This window comes from Cornus florida, unplaced genomic scaffold (genome assembly GCF_030987335.1).
Source record: "Cornus florida cultivar Cherokee Brave unplaced genomic scaffold, ASM3098733v1 CherokeeBrave_3.0.0_Hap2_Chr01, whole genome shotgun sequence".
Lineage (NCBI taxonomy): Eukaryota > Viridiplantae > Streptophyta > Magnoliopsida > Cornales > Cornaceae > Cornus > Cornus florida.
In genome coordinates this window covers 34,306,171-34,333,319 of record NW_026775571.1, presented here as the reverse complement: position 1 = coordinate 34,333,319, position 27,149 = coordinate 34,306,171, and positions in this window count along the sequence as shown.

Here is a 27,149-nt window from a genome sequence, read left to right as displayed (position 1 = left end):
GTAGCTTAGAAAGGAATACCAACTTATTGCATTCCCACTCTCAATCCATATCTGTAATACCCCGATATTTTAAAGGATTTATTAATTGGAATTAATTACTTTTATTTTATTTTGGGTAAAGTACATTGACACCCCCCGAGGTTTGGGGAAAGGACAAGCAGAGGAAAGTTAGCATATTTTTGGACAATGACACCCCTTCAAGTTTGAAAAATGGACAAAGAGACCCTGAAGATGGTAAATTGACCTTATTACCCTTTCAAATAAAATTAACATTTTAATTGACTTAAATACCCTTTGATTAAACCCAAACCCGAAACCAAACCCGAACCCGAACCCGAACCCGCCTGCGTATATTATACAGTTCACCAGAGGAGAGAGAAGGGAGATCAGATGGATGGTGGTTGTGGCCGCGGTGGTGGGTGTAGAGAGAGGGGGAAGAGAGGGGCGGCCATAGTTGAAGAGATGAGGTGAAGAGGAGAGAGAGGAAGAAGCATCGGCAATGACTGCGACAGTGGGGGTGGCGGCGATGACTGTGACAGTGGCGGCGAAACCCAAAAGCATCGGCGAAACCCTGAAATTGCCGGCGAGGACCAAGCTCCAATGACGATGCGGCCACGGACTGAATAGTGTGGCGAAGTTTAGAAACCGAGCAACAAGAGATCGACGAGCAAAAACAATCCGGCGAGGACCAAGCTCCGATGACGACAAGGTTCAGATAAGCACAGTCCGGCGACCGTCACCTGCAAGGCCGAGGAGGCTGAAGTGGCCATCGCTTCTGCCGTCTGTTTCGAGTCCAATTAGAGCCCTTTTCCGTGCAAAGGTGAGAATTGGGGATGGTGATGTGCACAGATGAGAGGGTCATATATATGTGTGTGTGTGTGTGCGTGTGTATGAGAGAGGGGGAAGAGGGTGGTGGTGGCGGCGGCACCGATCTCATCCTCAAATCTTCCCTGCAGGCTCACACATCAACTCTTTACCGCTGTCAAGAATGAAAGACGCCGGCGTGGGGAACGTCTCTGTCAATCCCGGTCAAACCCGGCTTGTCCAAGGCCGAGTTCGCCGCCCGAACCGAGGCTGAGCTCCGGCGAGGTCGAGGAGGTGGCAGTGGCAGAGCTCCTTTTTTGCGTCTTCTTTAGTGGGTGGTGATTATGGAGGTTGGGGGTTGGTGGAGATTGGGGGCGGTGGTGACTGGTTGTTGGTGTGTGTGTGTGTGTGTGTGTGTGTGTGTGTAAATATATATAAGTATATATGAAAAAGGGTATTTTGGCCATTTAAGTTTTAAATATTTTATAATTAAAATTAATAAAATAGTGAAGGGTAAAATGGACTTTTCACTTGATTTAAGGCTCTGTTTGGAGGGTAAATTTCACAAGGGGGTGTGTTTGTCCAAAAACAAGCCAACTTTCATCTGTCTGTCCTTTCCTCAAACCTCAGGGGGTCTCTTTGTACTTTACCCTTTTATTTTTAAATAATTTATTTGAATTAATTTGAATTAAATGTGTTTATTTTAATTTTTAATTGATTTGTTTTATTAAGTGCTTAGATTAATTATTTTATTTTATTTATATTTCGTAAATTATTGATATGATGATTGTTATGTGTGTGCTTAATTATTGATTAAATTGTTGGCGTGTTGATTTTATTGGTATAGTATAACTTGGTTATAATTTATTATTTTGTTTATGTGCTTAGTATAATTAGTTTTTAGTTTTTTATTATTTAAGTGTTTATTTAATTATTTGATTTATTTAAATTAATTGGATTTGGGATTAAGGGAAGTTGGACCAAAAGATGTGGTATTGGGCTTATATGAAGCCTTATTAGGTTAATTAATAAAGACCCATGGTTATTTAATTATTTAAATGATCATTTTTGTATTAATTATAAATATATATATAATTATATATAAATATAATTAATTAATAATTGTTATGGAAAGATATATATATAGATATATATTTATTGATATATATAGGTATATATAATTTAATTAACCAATGGGTTAATTATGGAAGGTATATATATATACATGTAATATAATATATGTTTATAGATATATATTATTTAAAGATTATTATTTTATTTGAGAGTCCTAGTTGGAATAGGATTTGGATTTTTATGTGTATAAATATACACATAAGGCTTTCGGGTTAAAGGTTGACATCTTAGAAAAATAAGAGAAGTAGAGAGAGAAGAAGAGGAGGCTGACAAAGACGAAGCCGGATTAAAGAAAGAAAGAGCTGGAATTTGAAGAGACAATTAAAACTTGAAGCGTCGATTTCATTTCGAAACCTTCAGGCAAGTTCTTTTCTAACTCTCCTTTTAGAACCCATAAGTTTTTCACCTTGAATATCAAGGTTTTAATTAAATTATTAATTTAAATTATGGTTAGAACGGATTTAATCAAAAGTATTAAGTTAATTTTATTTGATTAAATTAAGGTTAAATTGTAGTACTAAAAGCATGATTTATTATTATATTTTTTTAGAATTGTTGGATTTTAATTATATATATAGGTTGTATATATTTAAAACAACTGTTATGCTTGATCTGTGACCCAAGAAGGTTATTTAGGGTTTATAGAATTTCTGGAAATTTTCTGTAATTTTCTAGAATTTTATGGTATTTTTCTATAATTTTTAGGAATTTATTATGTTTATTTTTGTATTTTTATTTGGTAATTATATATATATATATATATATATATATATATATATATATATTTAACGCTGTAGAACTTCTGTAGAAAGCGGCGCATTCTAAGAGCTTTGGATTCGGTGTGGGCGTGCGTATAGAAAGAGGGTGCACATGGTGATCTGGCCATTCAATTATTTAACCTTAAGAGGATTGATCTGGTGCATCACAATACATGATAGTATGGTGCATGTTCGAATTTGAACCATGGATCAACTAAAGATTGATCTGGTGTGGGTGCATACATGTGAGCTCAAGTGAGGTAATCTGGTGTAGGTGCATTTGTGTGAGCTCAAGTGAGCTAATCCAGTGTGGGCGAGCTCATAGTAGTGTTTGACCTCAGCCAATTATTTTGCCTGTTTGTGACATAAAATTAAAACGGTCATAACTTAGTCATCTTAAATCGAAATTGGGTCATTCTTGAGCTCAAATTCAAGGATTTGTCGTCCTCTTTCCAATGATATCAATTTCATTATCAGATTCCTATCCTACTAGAAAATATTTACGTTTTAGTGAGACATTGTCGGAAAACTATTTAAACCGACATGGAGTATTTAGGGGAAACTATCTCTGACATATTTAGTAGCATTAATTTGTGTAATATAGTAAATTAATAATTGATTATGGATGGATGATATATATATATATATATATATATATATATATATATATATATTTATTTATTTATTTATTTATATATGTGTATATATGGTTTATTTAATCTATGAGTTATATGGATAGTTGTACATATATATATATAATTATTGATATATATGTATATGTGATTTTAAATAATTAAGGATTATTAAGGAATGATTATACACATATATATTATATAATATATGTGTATATATATGTAAATTAAGATCATTAGTGTTATTATTTTTACTTAATATATCTAGACAGACTGGTTATTAAATTAATGATATGCGTATAATATGCATGAGATGGCTATGTATGATTTAGAGTATTGTTAAGTTTAAAGTTAATTCATGGTTAAAGTGTAGGCATGGATGAATTGCCAAAGGATTAAATATATTACCTAAATATTTGTATGAATAGAATACATATATGGAAAGTATGGATGAGTTGCTAATTAAATATATGAATAAATATACCTGTGGAGGCATGGTTGAATTGCCAATGTATAAATAAAAATACTTAAGGTTGAGTTGCCAATATATAAATGAAAATATTTATAATGGTATGGTTGATTTGCCAAAACGTAATTAAATTGCTATGTGTTAAATGATTAAAATATCATTTATGCTTGTTGTATATATAGATTGGATTAGGATTAAGATTAGATATTCTTAAATTAGAATAATCTAGTACTTACTAGTTAGTATATTATTTTATATTAATAAAATAATATTGGTGGAGACATTGATAATTTGTCAAAGCTTAGATTTTGGATATTTGATTTGAATAATTAAAATCATTATCGGGTTTTGGGATTAAAGATAAGATTCCTTGTATTATAACTTATTGTTTAAATAATTAAGCTACTAACTATGATGGGATTAAGGTTAAAGGAGTTTCTTTTTAAAAGAAAGGGTGGATTAGTCTTGGTATGATTATTATTTTAATCATTGTTTAATAGGTTTGGAAATTTATTAAATCTATTAATGGATGTGATTAGTGTAGTATATATAATTATTTATATATATGTATATCATGCTATATTAAAGTTAAAACTTTATTAGGTTTGGTTTTGATCAGAGATGATCTGCTTATTGGTTTTTAGAGTCCCTCGTTAGGTTTAACCCACGATTTATTTTTTAGGTTATTAGAAGTTCAAATCTCAAGGTTGAGGATCCACAACTGGAGGACTTATCTATTCTTTCTATTTAATTTTAAAATAGGATATTATTACTTCTGTAAGTATTAATAGATTAATAGATAATGGATTTTGGTTAAGGGGTCCTTGAGTTACAGGATTCCCGAGTTGTAAATTTTGGAGAATTATTAATGAAACTTTTATTTAATAAATTCCTTTCAGTGAGTTATTTATTCTTTTTGTACTCTGTGTTTGTTTAAATACTTTAATTGTTTTGATATTTCCCTGATTTTGTGCGCGGATTTGATCAACCCGTGTTCCGAAATTAGGGTTATCACAATATCAAAGCTAGAATCCCAAATTGGAACCATAGCTAATGCATTGAATGCAAGAGAAATTGGGAAATTACCTAGTCAACCCGAGAGGAATCCAAAAGCCTAATTTTGTGTGGAAGCAAACCCTACATCAGGGTGTTCTTCCCAAGCTCAAGTGCAAGCCATCACCACCTTGAGAAGTGGTAAGCGAGTGGACAATAGGGTTGAACTACCAAAGGAAGATAGTGAATCGGTGCAACCTAAAGTTGTTATCCACCCAATTCCCGATTCTACTCCTACTTCCTTGAATGAAAATGTTCCTAACCGGAATTCTCCATCATCTCCTCAAATTGCAAAGTCTCATGAGCCAAAAGCTCCGTTCCCTTATGTTTTAAAAGAAACTTCACCTTATGGGAGGTAAGAAGGGAAAATACATGACATGATGGAAGTTTTTAAGCAAGTAAACATCAATCTTCCTCTTTTGGACGCCATTAAGCAAATTCCATCTTATGCAAAATTCTTGAAAGACCTTTGCACACAAAAGAGGAAGAGCAAGGGACCAAGCCCTAAAAAAGTGTTCCTCACGAAGCAAGTGAGCTCCATTATTCAACAAAACACTCCACCTAAGTTCAAAGATCCCGGTGCTCTGACCATCTCATGTGTGATTGGGAACCATGAAGTTCGCAGAGCTCTTCTTGACTTAGGTGCAAGTGTTAATTTGATTCCTTACTCCGTGTATGTCCAACTAGGTTTGAATGAGTTAAAGCCAACCTCGGTGGTGCTTCAATTGGCTGATAGATCCGTCAAAACACCTAGGGGCATGGTTGATGACATCCTCATCAAAGTTGATAAGTTTTACTTCCCGGTCGATTTTGTAGTTCTTGATACCGAACCGGTTGCCAATCCCACCAACCACATCCCAATCATCTTGGAAAGGTCATTCCTTACCATCGCAAATGCAACCATCAATTGTAGATCCGGGGTTATGGACCTTTTGTTTGGAAACATGATGGTCAAGCTTAATGTTTTCAACGCAAGTCGACATCCTGTGGATGAAGACGAGTGTTGTCTTGTAGATATGTTGGATGAGATTGTTGAGGGATCAATTCCTACCATGGTTATGAAACAACCAATTCAGGATAACCTTTCACCTCTTCTATCCGATGATCCTCTTGCTTCTTGTCTTCTTGAAATGTATGGAAATTGTGGGTTTGATGATGAAAAATCAATGGATGAAGTAAGTAATCTCATGGAATCTGTTGCAAGCTTGGATTTTCCATCTTGGAAAACTCCAATAGAACCTCTTCCTCCACTCTCTAACACTCAACCGGTCTCATCTTCAGTTTCTCCACCAACTTTTAAGCTTAAAACTTTACCTTCCAATCTCAAGTATGCATTCCTAGGACCAAAGGAGACTCTTCCGGTTATCATTTCTTCAAGTCTTAAAAAAGACCAAGAAGATGCTCTCTTAAATGTGCTTAAAGAAAATAAGGAAGCCATAGGATGGAGTGTGGCGAATCTTAAGGGAATTAACCCTTCTATTTGTATGCATCGCATACTTATGGAAGAGGATGCAAAACCTTCTAGGGATGCCTAAAGGAGACTTAACCCTAACATGAAGGAGGTAGTCAAAAAGGAAGTTGTCAAACTCTTAGATGCCGGAATCATTTACCCAATCTCCGATAGCAAATGGGTGAGTCCAACTTAAGTAGTTCCCAAGAAATCAGGGATTACCATGGTTGAGAATGCAAAGGGTGAGGAAATCTCTAAGCGTACCGCCAATTCATGGTGTGTATGCATTGATTACTGCAAATTAAATGCTGCCACTAGAAAAGATCACTTCCCTTTGCCATTCATTGATCAAATTCTAGAAAGATTGGCCGGACAACAGTACTATTGCTTCCTTGATGGCTATTCGGGGTACAATCAAGTAGCCGTTAACCCATTGGACCAAGAGAAAACCACCTTTACTTGTCCATTCGGCACATTTGCTTATAGACGGATGCCTTTCGGTTTGTGTAATGCCCCCGCCACATTCCAAAGGTGTATGATGTCAATTTTTTCGGACATGGTGGAAGAGTATCTAGAAGTGTTCATGGATGATTTTTCTGTCTTTGGGTCTTCATTTAATGCATGCCTCAAAAATTTAGATCTAGTGCTTAAGAGATGTCATGAAACAAACATTGTTCTTAGTTGGGAAAAGAGCCATTTTATGGTTCAAGAGGGTATCGTTTTGGGTCACGTCATCTCAAGGAAGGGGATTGAGGTAGATAAAGCGAAAGTGGAGCTTATTGCTGAATTGCCACCACCTTCAACGGTAAGGGAGGTTCGTTCATTTCTAGGTCATGCCGGCTTTTATCGCCGATTTATAAAAGACTTTAGCAAAATTGCTCGACCCTTGTGCAATCTCCTTGCCAAGGAAACTCTTTTGTCTTTGATCAAGCATGCCTAGACGCTTTTCATAAATTGCGTGACTTATTGTCATCTACTTCTATCATGCAACCTCCCAATTAGTCAGTGCCATTTGAAATTATGTGCGATGCTTCCGATTATGCCATGGGAGCAGTTTTGGTCCAAAGAGTAGGAAAGCTTCCTTGTGCCATCTACTATGCAAGTAAAACTTTTTTAGGAGCTCAATTGAATTACTCCACTACCGAGAAAGAATTACTTGCCGTAATGTATGCTCTTGATAAATTTCAATCCTATCTTTTAGGTTCTAAGGTGGTTGTTTACTCCGATCATGCTGCCCTGAGACATCTTTTGACAAAGAGAGAAACAAAACCTAGATTGATTAGATGGATTTTGTTTCTTCAGGAATTTGATTTTGAAATCAAGGACAAGAAAGGCACCCAGAATATGGTTGCCGATCATTTCTCTAGGTTATCGATAGAACCTTTCCCTAGTCCACCAATTCGTGATTCTTTTCCGGATGAACAACTTTTCCAAGTTTCTAATGGACAAATGCCTTGGTTTGCCGACATTATGAATTTTTTGGCAATTGGCAAACTTCCAACTTCTTGGTCAAAGAACGAAAAGAATAATTTCTTTACCAACATCCGAAATTACTATTGGGAAGATCCTGTCTTGTACCGTTATTGTCCGAATCAAATTGTGAGGAGATGTATTTTGGAGAGCGAGATTCCAAGTGTCCTTGTGTTTTGTCATACACTTGCATGTGGTGGGCATTTTAGTATAAAGAAGACCGCCTTGAAGGTTCTTCAAAGTGGGCTCTTTTGGCCCACTATCCATAGAGATGCCTACAATTTTTGCAAATCATGTGAAAAATGTCAAAAGATGGGTTCAATGTCGAAAAGAGATATGATGCCCTTGACCAACATTCTTGTTGTAGAAAATTTTGACATATGGGGCATTGATTTTATAGGTCCATTTCCCATGTCCTATGGTTTTCAATACATTCTTCTTGCCGTTGATTATATTTTCAAGTTGGTGGAAGCATGTGCTACCAAAACAAATGACCATTCCGTGGTTATTCAATTCATCAAGTCCAATATCTTTGCTCGTTTTGGTATGCCTAGGGCTATGATAAGTGACGGAGGAAAGCATTTTTGTAATCAATTCCTAAGGCATTTATTTCTTAAGTACTCCGTTACTCATAAAGTGGCCACTCCTTACCATTCTCAAACAAGTGGCTAAGTAGAAGTGTCTAACCGGGAAATTAAGCATATTCTTGAGAAAACGGTTAACACCACCCGGAAAGATTGGTCACGAAAGTTAAATGACGCCTTGTGGGCTTACCTGACGGCATATAAGACTCCCATTGGTATGTCTCCCTATAGACTTGTATATGGAAAGCCTCACCATCTTCCGGTTGAGTTGGAACATAAAGCCTTGTGGGCGGTTAAGAAGCTTAATCTTGACCTTGATAAGGCCGGAGAGAACCGGTTGTTACAATTGAGTGAGTTGGAGGAGTTGAGACATAATGCTTATGATAATGCCAAACTCTACAAAGAAAGAACTAAAGCCTTTCATGATAAACATATTGTGAAGAAGTCTTTCGAACCCGGTCAAAAAGTTTGGCTCTTTAACTCTAGACTGAAACTCTTTCCGGGGAAGTTGAGAACCAAATGGGAGGGTCCCTATGAAGTCATCTCTGTTGCACCGCATGGGGCAGTTGAAATTCAAAATTTAAAAAAGGGGAACATTTTTAAGGTTAATGGACAGAGACTAAAACCCTACATTAAGGGACAGGTCTTCCAAAGACATTTAGAAGCTGCACATCTAATAGACCCTGTGTATGAAGATATCTAGGGATGCAATGTAAATGGAAGAGTTTTTGTTTATTCGATTGATCTCAAGAAAAGTTCGATCGATCGAACATCATGCCTATATCTAACACTTAAAAATTTTCGACATGCATCCACCTGCATCCCAATCACCTCTCTGTCTCATTGTTTGAACTTTTCTACCGGTTCATGCAAATTCAATCGATCGAAAATCTTTTGAGATCGATCTGCCTTGATCAATCTGAGCATCTTTGGTTTGACCTATTTCTTCCCTTTTTGGATTTCAAACTTATTTATTCAAAGCAGCATTACGTCTAGCTAGAGACATTAAACTTAGTAATCATTCTTTATACTTTCTTTATTTCCTGCTTGTTTCTTCAAAAAAAAAAAAAAAAATTCTCTCTTGTGCCCTTATGTGTAGTCATGTTACTTTTCTCTCGGGCTTGATCTCATATATCTCTTTCATTTTGTGATATATTGCCTTAGAATGTTTGATTATTCTTATCCCATTTGATATTCGATATGAGTTTGCTAGTATGGTTATCCAAGTAGGTTGTTGATTCCAAGTTTGGGGGAGACATCTTTCGAATTGGATCATTGCCTGGCTTCATGTCTTTGCCACCATGGTATACTCTTTCCATCTTTTCCATTGTTCTCATTGCACATTGAGGACAATATGCGGTTTAAGTTTGGGGGTAAGGTGTCTTGTTACATTCTACTTAAAGTTGAACTTTAATTGCATGATAGAGATTTGAGATCGATGTTTGCAATGATTTTGATCTTTTGAGGACTATATTGTTTAAAGTTTAAAAATTGCTTGACTTGAGAGTCCAATACTCCTTGTATGCCTTGTAGATGCCATTTAGGAGTAAATTTTTTGAAAGATTGATATCTTACTTGCACTTGTGGTCCACATCATCTTGATTTTGTGATTGTTTTGAGATTCACTTTAGAATTCTACACTAGCACAGGCGCACACTAGCATTCATTTGTGGGGTACATGCTTTGTTGATTATTGAATTGGTTATATCCCAATTGGGCTAGTAATGCATTAAAAGCTTTCATTCTTGATAAAGGTGGATAACAACCCATTTTCACTAAGTAGCCGGGATTCTAGCCTCATTAAGCACTGAACTTCTCACACCGAAATGTGGAGGGCCCAAACTCTAGGTTAATAATTGAATGCTAAAAAATAAATAAATAAATAAATAAAAAGCAAAAGCAATAAAAAGTGAGGACTTCTCCCAAAATGTGAGAAATGGGAAATGATTAGATAGAAGTTGTCTTGATTTGTAGCCTAGTTGATTTGAGCTTGTAAGTCCGTAGGGGTGTTTGAACACCTAATGCCCTAAAGCCGTCCGGTTTGGGAGTCATTGACCTAACGCTCGACCTCATGGATCACTAGAAAGCTTAATAGATCAACACATTGCACCATGCTTCCATCTTTGATCCTATATAAAAATAAAAATAAAAAAATTTAAAAAAAAAAAAAAATTGAGTGAAAAGAATAAGCGCACCTAGATGAATAAAGCTATAATAAAATATCCACTTTTTGTCTTGATGATCGGTACTAGATTTGTGTGCTAGTTTGAGGGTAAGGATGTGATTAATTCTTTAGTTGGCTAAGATAGCAACATACTTGATGCCGGTCCACTCAAAAAGGATTCTAGAATTGTTTTGATTTGCATAATCATTTTCTTGATGTGTGGAGGACCATACTTGTTTGCTTGATGTTGAGATTTTGGGAGATTGCTTGGAAATGTTTGAAAAATTGCATACTTAAGGTAGTTTTCTCCCAATGCTTTTCTGTAATATTCGTATCTCTTTTGTGAGAATGAGCTTAATGTTTGTGGGTATCATTTCTGGAAACACGAGACTTTACTCGTCCACTAGGGGTAACCTAGGGGTTTAAAAGGCTTGTTGCATTTACTAAATGCTATCGTGTTTCCTACAAAAGTGGCATTATCCATTTATTACTTTCTAGATTCATAGTTATATAGTTGTTCATTTCATTCCTTTACTTTCTAGTTCATTGCTAGGGATAAACAATATTTAAGTTTGAGGGTGTGATAAGCACTGAAAAGTGCGTATTTAAACCTCTTAAGCTTAGGTATTCTAGACCCTTTATCTATCTTATTTTACCATTTTGTATTGATTTTGTGTTATTTCCATTTTCAGGTATTTATCCCCAAAATAAGCTAACTCAGCCAAATAAGAGCATAATTGAAACAATTCTGGGATGAATCAAAGAAAGGAGCAAAGTAGAGCCAAAGGAAGCAAAATGTGGAATTTCAGCAACTTCGATCGATCTCAAGAAAAGTGCGATCGATCCAACATCCATCAATCTCAGCATTTCAAGATAGATCCAGACCAGGATGTCATCTTTAGAGATACCACAAGTTCGATCGATCCAATTTCATTCTCTGAATGATCGAATATTCTTGTCCTTATCCAAATGATTGATCTTATCCAGTTGTACCACCCTACCAACCACTTTTATCCTTTTTCCCAAAAATATCTTCAAAATATCTCAGATTTGTTTTTATCCAAAAAGGCACCGCCATTAAGGATCGATCAAGCCTAAGTTTGATATATCTCAGCCATGTTCGATCGATCCAAGTTCAAGGTTCGATCGATCGAACTTCCTCCAGTGTGAAAAAGTTAAATTTCCAGCTCACAAAAGTTGTCCCTTATCCAATCATTGGGGAATATTTGTTGTACTACCCCAGCTCATTTTAGGTGTCATTTGACCTACCTATATAAGGATAAGGATTACTTTTTACATCATATCATATCATACCTTATATAACTCTTAGAGAGGAAGCAAAGAAGATGAGAAGGTTAGAGACACCATTGGAGACTCTTCATCAACCAATGAGCAGATTTCTCCCATGGAGCTTGCCCTTGAGGGTTGGAGGACATCTAAGCATGCTTTCTACTTCTTGATTTATGTATTTTTGAGGGGATTTGTATTGTGATTCATGTCTTGACACTTATATTTATATAGATCTTGTTTCTTCGATGATTTATGTGGTTTAATGCTTCCAATTGATCATTTCATTATATCCATATGTCTATGTATGCTAGAATAGATGTTCATGTGTTTGTCTCTATTTCTTGTGTTATTAATGCATGTCTATGTGTGTTGATGCTATAGATCTAAAGATTGTCAAGACATAGTGCTTAATGTCATGTTCTTGTAGTTTATTTGATGGTTCATTCTCATTTCTTGATGGATTGTACCTCTCCCTTTGTTTAATTAGTTTAATTTCATGCCATTAGCTTAGTTGTAGTATAGTTGTTAAATGGGAGGACAATCCATGCTTGTTGTTGATGTTCCATACTTATGAAAAGCAAGTAACATGTATCTCTAACCTTGTGATGTGTTTGGATGTGAGCTTAAAGAAAGGATTAATGGCTTAATTTGATATGTTATACTATCCACCTTGTTGCTTAGACAATATATGCTTAATTTGTCATCCATGCTTGTTAAAACAACCACACACACAAACTTTGTTGCAATACATGTTTTTCCCCTCATTAATCATTCATTAAAGGTGTAGAAAAGTTATGCTTAGTGGTGATCTCTAAACCCCAAGATCTCTCTCTCTTTAATTCTCTCTATTGCATTATTGCTTATTTAGTTCAATTTGCATCTAGTTTAATCTAATCAACCAACCACTCTTTTGATCGTTCGACCTACTAACCCTAATTTTGATTCTGTAACCTATTACGACCCTCACAATCCCTTAGGACGATCCCTACTTAACCTAGCTATATTTTTAGTAAAAGGTAGTAGTGGTAATTTCTAAATGTAAAACTTGGCCACATTGCACAAACAAGCTTTTGGTGTGACTCGCGATGGAGCCCACCACCTCCTAATGACACCACCACATGAAAGAAAATTCTTGATTAAGGATAAACTAATGAATAGTAAATCCGTATACTATCCTCAGTCGGTGGCGTTCCAATAAGTACTTAATCCATTACAAGATCCTCCTGCTAACTTGGGAATACCTTTTGTAATTCCCGAGAAGGTATTCAGCAAAGTCAGTTCCTCCAATAAATCAGTGTGACTTTAATGTATATCAAATGAATGTAGATTATTTAACTTATACTGCAGGGTTAATTATCCCATCTTGAACACATACTATACCCACACATGTCTAGGTTCATTAGATTGGCTAAAGGTAGGTATACTTACCAAATCCGATGACCACATGCCCCAAAAATCCTGGCTTAATGAACGCTATTCCTCCAAAACGGTAGTTGACTGATCACTCACTTGTGTCCCCAACTAAACCGTATTCCCGATCCTAAACAATTAACAAAAAAAGAAACATATAATGCATACACAATAAAACGCAATAAAATCTACGTAAAACATCGTTCCTCCTTGTAAAGAAAATCTCTTTTAGAAATCAACTTTACCTGATTGGTTCCCAATCTCCTTTTCCAGTTTCGGAGGAAATCATCCAACCTCGAAACATAAGCTCTAAACATAGCTTAAAATAGAATCCATTTGCCTCAGCAAATTCCAAAGGCCTAACCTTTATCCTCCTTATACGTGGAATGCAAACCGTCTAGTGTAGCTTAATAAAGCAACTTAGAAACCTGATCCCCATACTCCCCAAAACGTGATATAACCTCATTGTTGCGTTCCGATATGATCTCCATCCGATCCTAAACACATGAAGAGTTCCCTTTATCTACCTCTTTTAAAGGTAATATGGAAGGTTAACTATATGTAGGTCAATCAACACCAATTCTATAAGTATCGTTCACTATACTATTAGCAAACAAGATCACTCTCATGCGATCCTTGATTGTCCAGATCCAATACCCTCTTTCTTGGGTATGTTGAAATCTCCTCCCTTAGAACTCCTAATCCTCGTTTATCTCTTTTATGAGAATAACTTAAATCGTGTTGGTCCCGTTATGCGGTGACCTAAAAAACACTCATAAATCCTTCCTTGGCTTATACTTCAAAAGTAGCGCCAACCGAAACTAAACCTTTAATCCCAAGTTCTGCTTTTGATAGAGAACTCAATAACGTACTCATCTACTCCTTCGGGTCTGATTCGTTGTCGCCTTAGACCCCATCCTCCTTCTAGTGTCAACCATTCCATAATTATGGAATATAATTGACATCAGCTACTCCTCTTAACGAACCGTAAAAGAGTACAACAAATTCTAATATGGCTCTAAGTTTTTAAGAGATGCAACGCGGAATACTTCTAATGAAAGACACTCCTAAGGACACTAGAATGGAAAGATTTCGTATTCTTTTGAAGTTAGACAGGAAGTATAATCGACACTTACTTAAGTTAGAGAAGTAGGATGGCACAAACTTGAAGATGAGACTGAACATCTAAAAAATGGAAGCTGGTGCTACCAGGCTAATGATACATTCGTTAGACAAATTAGAAGGAGGATATAAGGACTGAGGTTCACCACTCTTAGTTCTTTATTGATTCTAGAGGAAACATGATGTTTCACAGAGGGAAGCAGATGTTAGAGGTAGGTTGGAGGAGGGACATAGTGATTTTGTCTCAAAGTCTGATATCTGGTAGATAATCCAGATGGACCATCAGAGATCGCTAGATCCTTACAGCCATTTCTCATACTAGAGTGGAAATGACAGAGTAGTTTCCACAGATTTAGTCGAGAGGTTGCTAATTCTATACAAGGGTTAGGATTCTGGTTGAGATATTGCATGACTGACAAATTTAATCAGCTTCAGTTTGTCTATTCTGGAACTGGTAAGATATCAGTTCATACGAATGGCACGGATTACGTGACGGCTTAGATGGCTAGATGTGGTGATTCACACTTTGCATTAAGTTTGGTCTAGTGGAAGTAATAGGGAGGAGGCTAATCTTATCAACAGATTTGGTAAGTAAAACTTCGGTGATTATTGCGAAATTAGTTGAGTTTTAGCATGTGTAAAAATAACACTTGCTATTACTAAGGAAATGGTCAACTTAGAGTGTTGGAGCTGACCTTGGAGGAGGTAGTACCTTACTCAGATGAGCTTAGGGTATTGAAGGAGGATTAGTAATTTGTCTTCATGATGCTAGAAAGGTCAGAGTGACTGAGATGTAAAATTCAGCAATTTTACAATACAGTCAAATGGTTATGAGTTGCATCACGGCTTACAAGGTTAGTTTTGGTAAGCCGGTACGGATAGGGTCATGTACATAACTGTCTCTAAGTGTATCACTGGTTAGCAAGGTAGAAAATTGATACTTAGATATCATTGGTGGTTTTAGCCACTTCCTATATCAAAATGGGAGTCGGACTAATCTGGAGTGGATGGTTGGTAGAAATTACCAACATTGGTTGGAATTTTAATCCCATATGGATTAAGAGTGGTGGATAAAACAAGTTCGCTGGTGGATGGTACTTCTAGTAGTATTTACTTGGGAGTTTCTTATCAGTTCTACATTGCACTGATAACGGAGTTATAGGGTGAGTTGCTATGTCAAAGGAATTTATTCTGAAAATGTTGGAGCAACAACTTTGCTTCGCATCTCTAGACGGGAGATTTGATCGAGACATTATACTTGATCCTGGAGGATATGCTTAGGACATGTATCCTAAGTTTGCATAGGTAATTGGAAGTGTTGCTTCGCTTTTCAGTTATTATCTGTGCTATTATTGGCACAAGGAGGTTCGTGTGACCATGTTTGAGGTTTTGGATATTACGTAGTGCCGATCTTGCACTTGTTGGTCTGTCATGGAAGCAAGGGATTATATCATAGGACCTTGACTTTATTTAAGGATACATCAGAGAGAAATACTCTCTTTTGTAGAGGATTGCGTGCGGTTTGAAGGCGATAGTCGGATTTTGGTAATAGTTGAACTCATGTATTCGAGTTTTCTATCAGGAAATAGGTGGTTAGGATGTCTTCCGTATAGGAAGCAATGTGTTTTTGGGAGGAAGGTCAATTTTACGTATTAAATTGACTTTTCACGGATTTTGGGTTATCAATTTAGGCAGTAACCTATAGTTTCGCGTTGTCAACTTGTTCAGCGCTGCATGCATAGGAATTTTATGCGTATTTTCTATGGCACTTGGAGGATTATGGATTAGTACCTTGGTATAGATATTAGGTACGGATAAATTGTTGTGCAATACAACCTATATGTAGTTTTGGTGTTTCTTAATTAACGGAACCATACTTTTCTATAAGGATTTGGAATTATGTGGAGCCCATACACAGAGGCACGGTCCACAACGGAACGGAGATGAATTTACAATAAAGAATTCAGAATTTTGTGAATTCCGAGGACGGAATTCCTTTTGTTAGGGGGGAAGAATGTAATACCCCTAATTCTCAAAAGGATATAATGAGAATTTAATTGATAAAGTTGGAATTTAAATTGGTTTCATGTACATTTTATTTGATTGTTTATATTATGTGTGTGTTAGTTGTTTATTTATTTGTTGTGCATTTTAAATTTGGTTTATTTGCCTATTTGATTAATTGGTTTATTGTTTGTATGAATTATTTGTTTGTATTTAATTTTATATTTATGGGTAATTGTTTATTTATTGTGTTTTGATTTATATTTTATTTAAGGATGGAAATGGACAGTAGTAATGGACCAGGGGGTCACATAGATTACTTGGATAAGGGAGTAGATGGGTACGGTTAATACCCATGGATGTTTATACATATATATATGGGTATATATGTATATGTGGATTAGGTTTAATTATTAGTATATATTAATAATTGAATTTTTATTTTTATTCATTATATGATATGTAATTTAATTCTAGGGTTTGGTATATTCTCATGGGTCACCGACTTATAGTTTAGGTTGGGGTTTAGAATTAGATTTAGTGGAAGCCTATATATATATATACCATCATAATCCAACTTAAGGTTTGGACTTCTATATTCATATTCTGGATTACGTCTGCTAGGGTTGGAAAACCTTATGCGCGTAATAGTTTATGAGAGGAAAAACAGAGAGGATCTTGAGAGGTAAATAGAGAGGCTCAAGGAATTATTGAAGGGAGTTGCTCGTGGGTTGAACCAGGAAGCAACAGAGGAATGGAACAGTGATCAGAGGAGAAGAACAGTCTTGGGGTTGCCGGAATTTAGAGAATTTAGAGACGACGTTGAAAGGTTTTCAAACCGAAACCTAAAGGCAAGTCTCTGTTCTACTCTTTCCCTTTAACCTGTGTTCTGTGCATGCCTAGGTAGACTCCACGGATTAAATGAATGCTAAAAGACATCTTTTATGCATGTTTAAACATTATTTAGTTTAATTGAATTAATCTGTTATGAGTTGCTTAAAGTTGTTAACTGTCGTTGTTGTTAAAAGCTTATATTCAATTCATGTCGAGGTTGTATAAAAATGGTTTAGAATTAATCTGGGACTGAGATTGAACCCTAGAACAGGTGATAAAACAGTACAGAGGGATTGTGCATGTAGCCGGAGGTGAAGAAGACAACCGGAGTTGGATTACGGCTCTCAACGGAGAAGAGATGGCTCACCAAAGGGTGGAGCCAGCTCTAGGGATAAGAGAGCCGGCTCCCACATAGGTGGAGCCTATTCTACAAGGGGTAGAGCTGGCTCCCACTAGGGTGGAGCCGGCTCCACCAAGGAGAGACCCGGCTCCCTCGTTTTGGAGGCAGCTCTTTCTCCAGTTTTGTGGTTTTCTGATGGTTTGGGGTTCTGTTTGGCCGTTTGGATTAATTTAAAATTGTCTAGACTGCAGATCATGGTCTAAATAATTGTTATGAGCATGTAGAAATACTGGGAAGCATGATTTTAATAATATGCTAAAGAAGGTAACGGTATGTAGTGAAACAATAAACCTGCATGTTTCATATGAGCAGTTAATGTAAATTGCTTATTGGTTATTAGAGATTTTTGTTTCTCTGCATGATATCTAAAATGTTAATCATGTCTCAGCATGTCATAAGCATGGTTGGTTATCTAAAAAGGAATTATGCTTCAATTGGATTAATTGATGCTCTGATTTATATAGGTACTGCATCAATTGTTGGACTGTAGGAGTTAAATGCTTTGCTTACTTTAACAATTTACAGGACTGGAAAAGGATTTCTAAATCTTAAATTGGATGCATAATTTGGTCATACATATAATAGACTGTATTTATGCTTATTTTGGAGTATGGTTGATGAGTATTTATTATTGATTTGTCAACTATATTGGATGGAGGATGGTATGTACCGGTATGGGACGGTGGCATACTAGGGACGGCTTAGTTCAAAACACTAAGACCTACCTATACTAGGGACAGAGTAGTTCAAAACACTAAGTCCTACCTATATTGAAATAAGATGGATTAACTACAAAAGTTAAGTCATACTTATAACTATATGTCAGGTCAATAAACCTTTTGAATAACATACCTTGAACGGACTTTATATATTTATGTTATGGTACCATGGTATGAGCTTGAGTCTCAGAACCATGGTATTGGTGCGTCTATCACCTAGGATGGATAACTGGATATAGTTGTTGTTCCCGGGTAGGTCTAGATACACATGACCACAGCATGTGCGATTTGCATGGTATCTCTACTCAGGCTGAGTATAATGACCCGGATTTTTTCGGATAAATTTTTTTCGTTGTCTTTTCCCTTCTGAGTTTGGTTTCTTGTCGATTAGTGTCATCTCGAGTGCTCTGGAGTGATTTTTGAGACTCTTTTCTGTGAATTGACAACTTCCTTTGAGGACCGAGTCATTCCCACATTTTTCGTTTTTTGACACTATTCACTTTTTGTCTTTTTCCCTATTCCGTTTTTTCCTCATTTGTCACTCTATTTGCATAACCACACTTCTTGTGTTCAGAGTTGGTTTCTGACTTCACGTATCTTCATTCCCAATGATTTCTATGAGATACGTATATTTACTTTCGTGAGAAAGTACTATAGTTGCTCCCGGTGCCCATAGGGGCATGGATGCAAAGTTTTTTGGAAATTTTTTCTTTTCTTGGGGTGTTTTTCGTAAATATCTTTTGAAGATATTTTATTTCAGGGGTATTTAAGAAAATATCTTTTCATTCTGGGGCAGTTTCGCAGTTTTCACTTTTTGGAGGGGCTATTGTGAAATTAATGAAAGTTATTGCTCAATGCCTTGTTTTGAGCCTGGATTCTCGTATGGGATTCATTTTCACATTTCGTCGAGTCGTGGACTCTTAGAATTTCCTCCTGGATGATGTTTTCCAGTTTCAGGGTTTCTAGTCCCGGTTTGCGCCAAACTTGTTTTGGGCATAACTCTCTGCTCGGGACTCGGTTTTCGACACTGTTTCTTCCGTTGTTCATATTTTCTCATTTGGAATCTTTTTTGTTCACATAGTTTTGCCGTTTGAGAGCGTTTACTCAGATTTCACTTTTCCGAACCCGGCGGGGCCTGTTCGGGACACTTTTTGAGTTTTTCTATAAATAGGGCGTCTTTAAGTGAAAAATCAGATTTTTGCTCTCTCTCTTCTCTCTCTTGGCCGGATCTAGAGGTAGCCATGGCTGCCATCTTCTCTCTCTTCTTTTGAGCTTCTTCCCTTCAATAAAATACCTTAATGCCTTAGTGTTTATAGTTCCCCTTGGCGAGGCCTTCGATTCCAACCGATTGGAATCTCGTTTTGGCCATTTCTTGAGTTCGGGTTTGAAGTCAAGTTGTGTTTTTGATGGGGCTTCCTTGGGGGTTATGATCACCGTGTTGTCCCCGACAAAACCTAGAAGTTTCGTCGGATTCGAAGCCATTCCATTTTGGTGGGGATTTGAGATTTCATCTCAAATGGAGGTAGGGAATGTTTTAGGCTTTTGTGTGTGTTGTATTGAGTGTTTAGCATGATTATACAATTTATATATGTGCTTTGTATGAAATCTAGGAACTTAGTAATTTTTAATTCTTTGTATAAGATTTAAAATTCAAGATGATATATAACTTTGATTTGAATTGTGGCATGGTAGAAAATCTTGTTTTAACATGTTGGTTAACATATATTAAATTTGGATTAATTAAATAAGAATTGCTCTTTTTAATTAATATTTATCTTTTGTGAAAGATTAAAGTTCATGGCCGTACCTTGCATGAAATTGAGTTGTATTATGCTTCTAAATTAAGTTTTAGCATGTTTGTTAACAAACTTTAATTTGAGAGCATTTGGTTGAGTTTGAAAATTTAGAGACTTTAATTAAGAGAATTAATTAAAATCTAATTTTGTGGTTTCATGGGCCTAATTAAGCTTTTGTGGGAATATATGTAATGACCATGATATGTCTATTAGCATATATTAAATTGGAACCAATTGGAAATGATTTGAAATCTAGAGAGTTTAATTATTTTGATGTAATTAGATTCTATATTGTTTATCCATGGATTTAATCATGTTTTAGAAGGTGTTTCTATTTTAAGATCATGGATTTAGACTTGTGAAGTATTCACTTGATTGTGTTATATGCATTGAAGGGCATTGTTGTTAAATTTACATTCATGAGAGTATGTTTATATATGAATATATTGTTGGCATGTGATTTCGTAGCATTATGGATATGAAATGCTTATTATGCACAATTGAGAGTTATATTGCTAACTTGTTACTATGTAGTAGTAATATGTATAAGTTATGAACTTATTTGGCTTATTTTGGAATCTTGGAACATTGTTGAGTTAAGATGGCTAGGGTTTGGGTCTAGTACAGGGACGTGAGTCCTCTAAGTCATTGAGATAATGCGCACTTAGGGTGGTATTCCCTGCGGGTTAGTGCCCGGAATAACCATTGAGGTCTCGACAGAATTCCGAGCGTGATGTCCAAGTCTTCCACTGTTTGTTTTCATATTCAATTCTAAGTTGACAATCATGTTTACCTTGTTAACTTGTGGTTTTGGCTATTGGCGATTTTGATGTTGTTAAGTACATCCATACTAAATTGATATATTTAGTTGATTTCACACTTTTAGATTTCTAGTTGATAACCTAGAGAATTTATGTCTTGATGTGTGGTATTAGATATTCTAATTATGCTAAATTGTTATATTTAGTTGATGTTGCATTTTAGACTTCAAGTTGATAACCTTGAGAATCTATATGTTGTTGTTTTGTGTAAGCATGCTCCTATGTTCTTGCTTTGTGTAAGCATGACCCTATGTTGCTAAAATTGCATAAATGAGGTGATTGATGCTAGAAATGATCTTAGGTAGCTAGGATGCTCCTTGAGTCTCACCTTTGACATAGACATTAGGTGGAATGAACCACAATGATTAAATCATGCAAACTTGTAAAACGTAGGTCGATGCATGCTCATTTCCTACGAGTAGTTTTATGTTACTCAAACCTACAATACTGGGGCATATTTCAGGTACAAGAATCAAAGTTGAGGTCTTCATTATGCTTGGATGGTTTGTGGACTTGGAGACTTCCATTTTTGTGAAAGTTGGCTTGGAATGCCAATTGTAGTCTTATATGTCAACATGTGTACATTTGATTCCTTATATGTAATGTGTACATGAGTACACTCTTTACGATGTATTTGACATGTATGGGATGAGGCCGGAGGCCATTGACATGTAAATTGTATCCTATGTAATTTTTGACTTCATGGAATTTTATGAAAGTATTGAAAAATATTAAGTTTTTGCTTCACCATGTTTGCATTGGGTGTGGGAATTCTATTTTGATTCTTCCATTAGCATTCATTCACCATGTATGAAGTGTGGCCAAGGGCCAAACAGCATTTTGAAACCATCTCATAATTTTAAATTCCAAGTTTTCGTTCCAAACTTCGTTTTTTGGCATTTTGGCCGTTGGGGTGTCATATTTTGTATCGGCCATATTTTTGAGCCATGGACCATTGTAGCACATCTTACTAGGTAAGTTATGTTTTCATGCATGGTCGTTTCCGGGCAAAGCTTCTTCTTTGGTGAAATGAGCCTCCTACAGACTCATTTTTCACTTTTGTTGCATATTCTGACCTAAGGGTATTCTGGGAATTTCATTTGAGAAATAAATTCTATTCTTCATATAATTGGATAGAAAATGTGATTTTAGGGGGGATTTCTTCTTCGTGTTTTTCCAGGAAATGTCGTCTTGGCATCGGAAATCGCATCCGAAGTTCAGCTCTCAGTTTTTAAATTTAGCAGCTTTTTGGACCCTCTGGACCAGTTTTCTTGGGAGGGCATTTTGGGCATTTCACATTTCGTATTTTTCAATTTTTTACAAGAGTCATGTAGAAAACTCGATTTTGAGAGGGTTTTCTTCTTTGTGTTTTTCCAGAAAATGTCATCTAGGCCCTCAAATTTTCATTTTTTCTGGAAAAACCCCTGCTGCCAGGTTTTTGGGTCGCGCCCTTACTGCCCCTTCACATCTAAACGTTTAGATGGGGTCTCGTAACCGGTTACATGTGCATGGGCAATGTCTTGGTCAAGAATTTTGGTCTCCTAACCGGTTAGGAAGGCTTAGTAACCGGTTAGATGACCTAGGGTTTGCTATTTTTGACCGTTTTGCCCATTCTTCTTCCGTTAGCCATATTTCTTCATCCGGAATCTGAATCAAGTGATTCTTGAGTCTAAATTCATAATTTTTTGTTGTCTTTCTAATGGTGTGCTCAGTGGCACCCACTTTTAAGCTAGAAATGACAAATTTGCCCCTAGGATCATTCTTGTTCATTTTTGAAACTTTGCTTCCCCATTTGATTCCTTTGGGTTCCGTGACCTCGTTGAGGGTCATATGTCTTAGAGCCATGTTGTATCTCTAGAGACCGTTCTTTTGTCTTTTGCTTCCGCATTTCGGATCCATTATCGGGTCATCTTTCGGTTCATCACTGACGCACCCGGTTGAAAAACTTGGGCCTTCACAAGTGGTATCAGAGCTCCTTGGTTTGAAAACCTTAGGACGACGGGTTTTGGGTGCATATCATGCTTTTGTTGCCATGCTCTATGTGTTTATATGCTTTATGATAACATGTTTATGTGCTTACATGCTACATGTTGTATGCCGTTTGTTTAGCATTGTTTTATTCTAATGTAAAGAGCATGGCATGTGACGTATGCTAGATTAGAATTGTATGTGCATAATTGTGTTGCATAAATGGCATGACACGGGATTGGTCATTGAGGCACGAGTTGAGGTTGATGGTGATTGTAGTCACAGTCTCATTGTGGTATAGGTTGTTGTCGACCTAGCATTGGTTTTGAGGTAGGTAGATGGTCACCTTTTGTTTAGGCTCTTGTGAGATGAGTCATTTGGCGTTACCGTAGTGGTGGATTTGTTGGTTTTGGGCCATGATGAGGTTATGGACCTCTTAGGATCCTTGATTGTTCAGGATGATTCCTTTGGAACTTGCGTTTTTTCGTGGGCGTGTACGTTTGTGGGCGGGTGCATGGCACTATCATGCTACCGTACTGGCTAGCTACAAGTGCAGTTCGGGTGGAATCAATGTTGCTTTTGTTTTGATAGGCGTTGTCCTTTAATCGGTGATGATGATGGTTATTTTGGCGATCAGTCGTGGTGATTGATTTAGTTGTTATTGGTATGGCTGTAGTTCTTGCGTGATTACGCTTTTGGGATCAAATCAATTGATTGATATTACGGGTAGTGAGAGCACTTCACTGTTAGTGTCACTTGTAGTGTCACATCTAGATTCGGAGTTAGATTGTTAGAGTCTTACTGTTGTGGTAAGAGCTCACGTTTGTTTGGAGACAGGTTGTTGTCGCATTGGTTTTGGAGACAGTTTGTGACTAGGAATTGTCCTTCCTTTTACCTAGACACTCTAAGACACGATGTCTATAGGGTTCATTGTTGCATCATGTTATCTTATGCAGTTTCGTTTACTACCATGTTAGTAGTATGATTTATGATATTGTGATGCATGAGTAGGTAGAAGTGTATCTATATTTGCTTTCTTGTTGTGTGGCATTAGCATTCCTTCTTTATATGCTTAGAGATGCCATGTTGTTACTATATTTTACTAACATGATTTTTGTGCTTGCGTGGAGACGTGCCGCATGTATCTTTGGTTTTTACCTATGCGAGTAGATTTTCTTTCTGGTAGTTGCATTCCTTGTCATATGCATGACTTCCAGGTTTGGTATTCCCTTTTGTTTTCCCTCAATCGCACGTAGCATATATGCGAATTTCCACAATGGTTTCGTGTTTGGTTCGAGTAAGGGACTTCACATGGAGTGAGTCTCTTCTCTTCATTGCGTTGTGTACAGTTTTGGGGTTGACTGATCCGTGAGGGTAACCATCGTTGTCTTGAGTCCTTGGTGAGGATTTGATGGATTTTGGTCGACTTACTTCCATGTGGGGGGTGAAGTCTTTGACCTTTTTGTCTTTCATTTCAGAGATAGAGTCGTAGTGTTATCCTTTTTAGGACTGGTGGTTCCCTTTCTTTCGTATCTTCCCTTGGGGAGTTTCTGCCGTGGTTGTTGACGGCTGTGGTGCTCAAAGTGAGTTGATTAGTATGAGATCATTTTATGGAGACTTGTGTCCATATCATTGAGGATTTGTTTGATTGTGAGGTGAGCTCGATGCTCTTTTGAGAATGTCTTTTGGAGACTTGTTTCTGTTTTGGAGACCTGGATGTGGTTAACTTTTAGGAAAAGTTTTGGAGGATTGCTGTTGGATATGGCTTATTGTGGAGTTTCTCGTCCTAGTTATGACTAGGCATAGTTTTGAGGAATTGTAGTTCTGATGATTGGTTGTGGATCAAAGATTGAGGAATTTTTATTTAACTTGGTGTTTCCAAGTACGGTTTTGAGAGACTCATTTGTGACCTTGGTTGTTGGTATTTTGATGTGTGTGCCACTTAGTGGACTTGTATTTTGAGGATTTAGTCATCCATGATAGGGATGCAGATCTGATGTTTGATTACGGTGTAGTCATGTAGTTGATCTGTTTCAGGGAGATATGAAGGACTTTCGATGAAATATCTTATTGTGAGGTTCGTTTTGAAGTTTGTAGGCGTTGATTTGCTTGTCAGGTTTTGGATTCCTGATTAATGTTGTTAATAGGGGTATTTTGAGACATTGGAGATGTTGGTTTTGCTGTATTGAGGATTTGGGGCCTTAAGCATAGCGGTACCTATAGCATTGTTGTCAGAGTTTTGGGATTGGCCAGGATTGTCCGGCCGGACATCTTTGGACCATATCTTAACTCTTACAAAATGTTGGTCCCCGTAGTGCTTTTGGTAATGATCATTTTTTACATTGATGTCATTTATATCGAGAGGTTTCATAGGTAGACCTAGTGGGGGGCAGGTTATGAACTAGTGCCTTATACTGTCATGCTACCCTACAAGTTGTGTGTTGTGGGCAAGTACTAGTTGCCGTCGATGCTACCTTACTGACGAGTAAGTGTGGGCGGGCACTAGATATTGTCATTGTTACCACACATTTGAGTACGTCGTGGGCGGGTTTTGGTCACTATTCGTACTGCCACGTTGTGTTTATTCTGTACCCTGATTTGATATGTGGTTATCTTGGAGTTCCTTTGGTGGTTGTTTTTGGTTCCTTATGATGGTTTGTCAGGAGGGACGTTTACGGTTGTTATTTTCCGTTCTTTTGTCTGACCTTGGGTTCTCTGTGTGAGTTCAGACTTGTCGTGTGGCCATGTGGTCACTTTTCCCTTGAGGGGTCGTCTTGTCATGAGCACACGGGTGCAATTGACAATGGTTTGTGTGTTCCTTTCAGCTTTGAGGTCGCTGGTGTAGCGCGTTGTGAGGGATACTTGGAGATACACTCTGTAGTTATCCTGGTTTCACTTTCTGTTTCGTTGGGCTGGATTTCGGGGACGAAATCCCTTTAAGGTGGGAAGGTTGTAAAGACCTGGATTTTTTTGGATAAATTTTTTTCGTTGTCTTTTCCCTTTTGAGTTTGGTTTCTTGTCGATTAGTGTCGTCTCGAGTGCTCTGGAGTGATTTTCGAGACTCTTTTATGTGAATTGATAACTTCCTTTGAGGACCGAGTCATTCCCACATTTTTCGTTTTTTTACACTATTCACTTTTTGTCTTTTTCCCTATTCTGTCTTTTCCTCATTTGTCACTCTGTTTGCGTAACCACACTTCTTGTGTTCAGAGTTGGTTTCTGACTTCACGTATTTTCATTCCCAATGATTTCTATGAGATACGTATATTTACTTTCGTGAGAAAGTACTCTGGTTGCTCCCGGTGCCCATAGGGGCATGGATGCAAAGTTCTTTGGAAATTTTTTCTTTTCTTGGGGTGTTTTCCGTAAATATCTTTTGAAGATATTTTATTTCAGGGGTATCTAAGAAAATATCTTTTCATTCTGGGGCAGTTTCGCAGTTTTCACTTTTTGGAGGGGCTATTGTGAAATTAGTGAAAGTTATTGCTCAAAGCCTTATTTTAAGCCTGGATACTCGTATGGAATTCATTTTCACATTTCATCGAGTCATGGACTCTTAGAATTTCCTACTGGACGATGTTTTTCAGTTTCAGGGTTTCTGGCCCCGGTTTGCACCAAACTTGTTTTGGGCATAACTCTCTGCTCGGGACTCGGTTTATGACGCCGTTTCTTCCGTTGTTCATATTTTCTCATTTGGAATCTTTTTTGTTCATAGAGTTTTTCCATTTGAGCACGTCTGCTCAAATTTCACTTTTCCGGACCCGGCGGGGCCCGTTCGAGACACTTTTTGAGTTTTTCTATAAATAGGGCGTCTTTAAGTGAAAAATCAGATTTTTGCTCCCTCTCTTCTCTCTCTTGGCCGGATCTAGAGGTAGCCATGGCTGCCATCTTCTCTCTCTTCTTTTGAGCTTCTTCCCTTCAATGAAATACCTTAATGCCTTAGTGTTTATTGTTCCCCTTGGCGAGGCCTTCGATTCCAATCGATTGGAATCTCGTTTTGTCCATTTCTTGAGTTCGGGTTTGAAGTCAAGTTATGTTTTTGATGGGGCTTCCTTGGGGGTTATGATCACCGTGTTGTCCCCGACAAAACCTAGAAGTTTCGTCGGATTCGGAGCCGTTCCATTTTGGTAGGGATTTGAGATTTCATCTCAAATGGAGGTAGGGAATCTTTTAGGCTTTTGTGTGTGTTGTATTGAATGTTTAGCATGATTATACAACTTATATATGTGCCTTGTATGAAATCTAGGAACTTAGTAATTTTTAATTC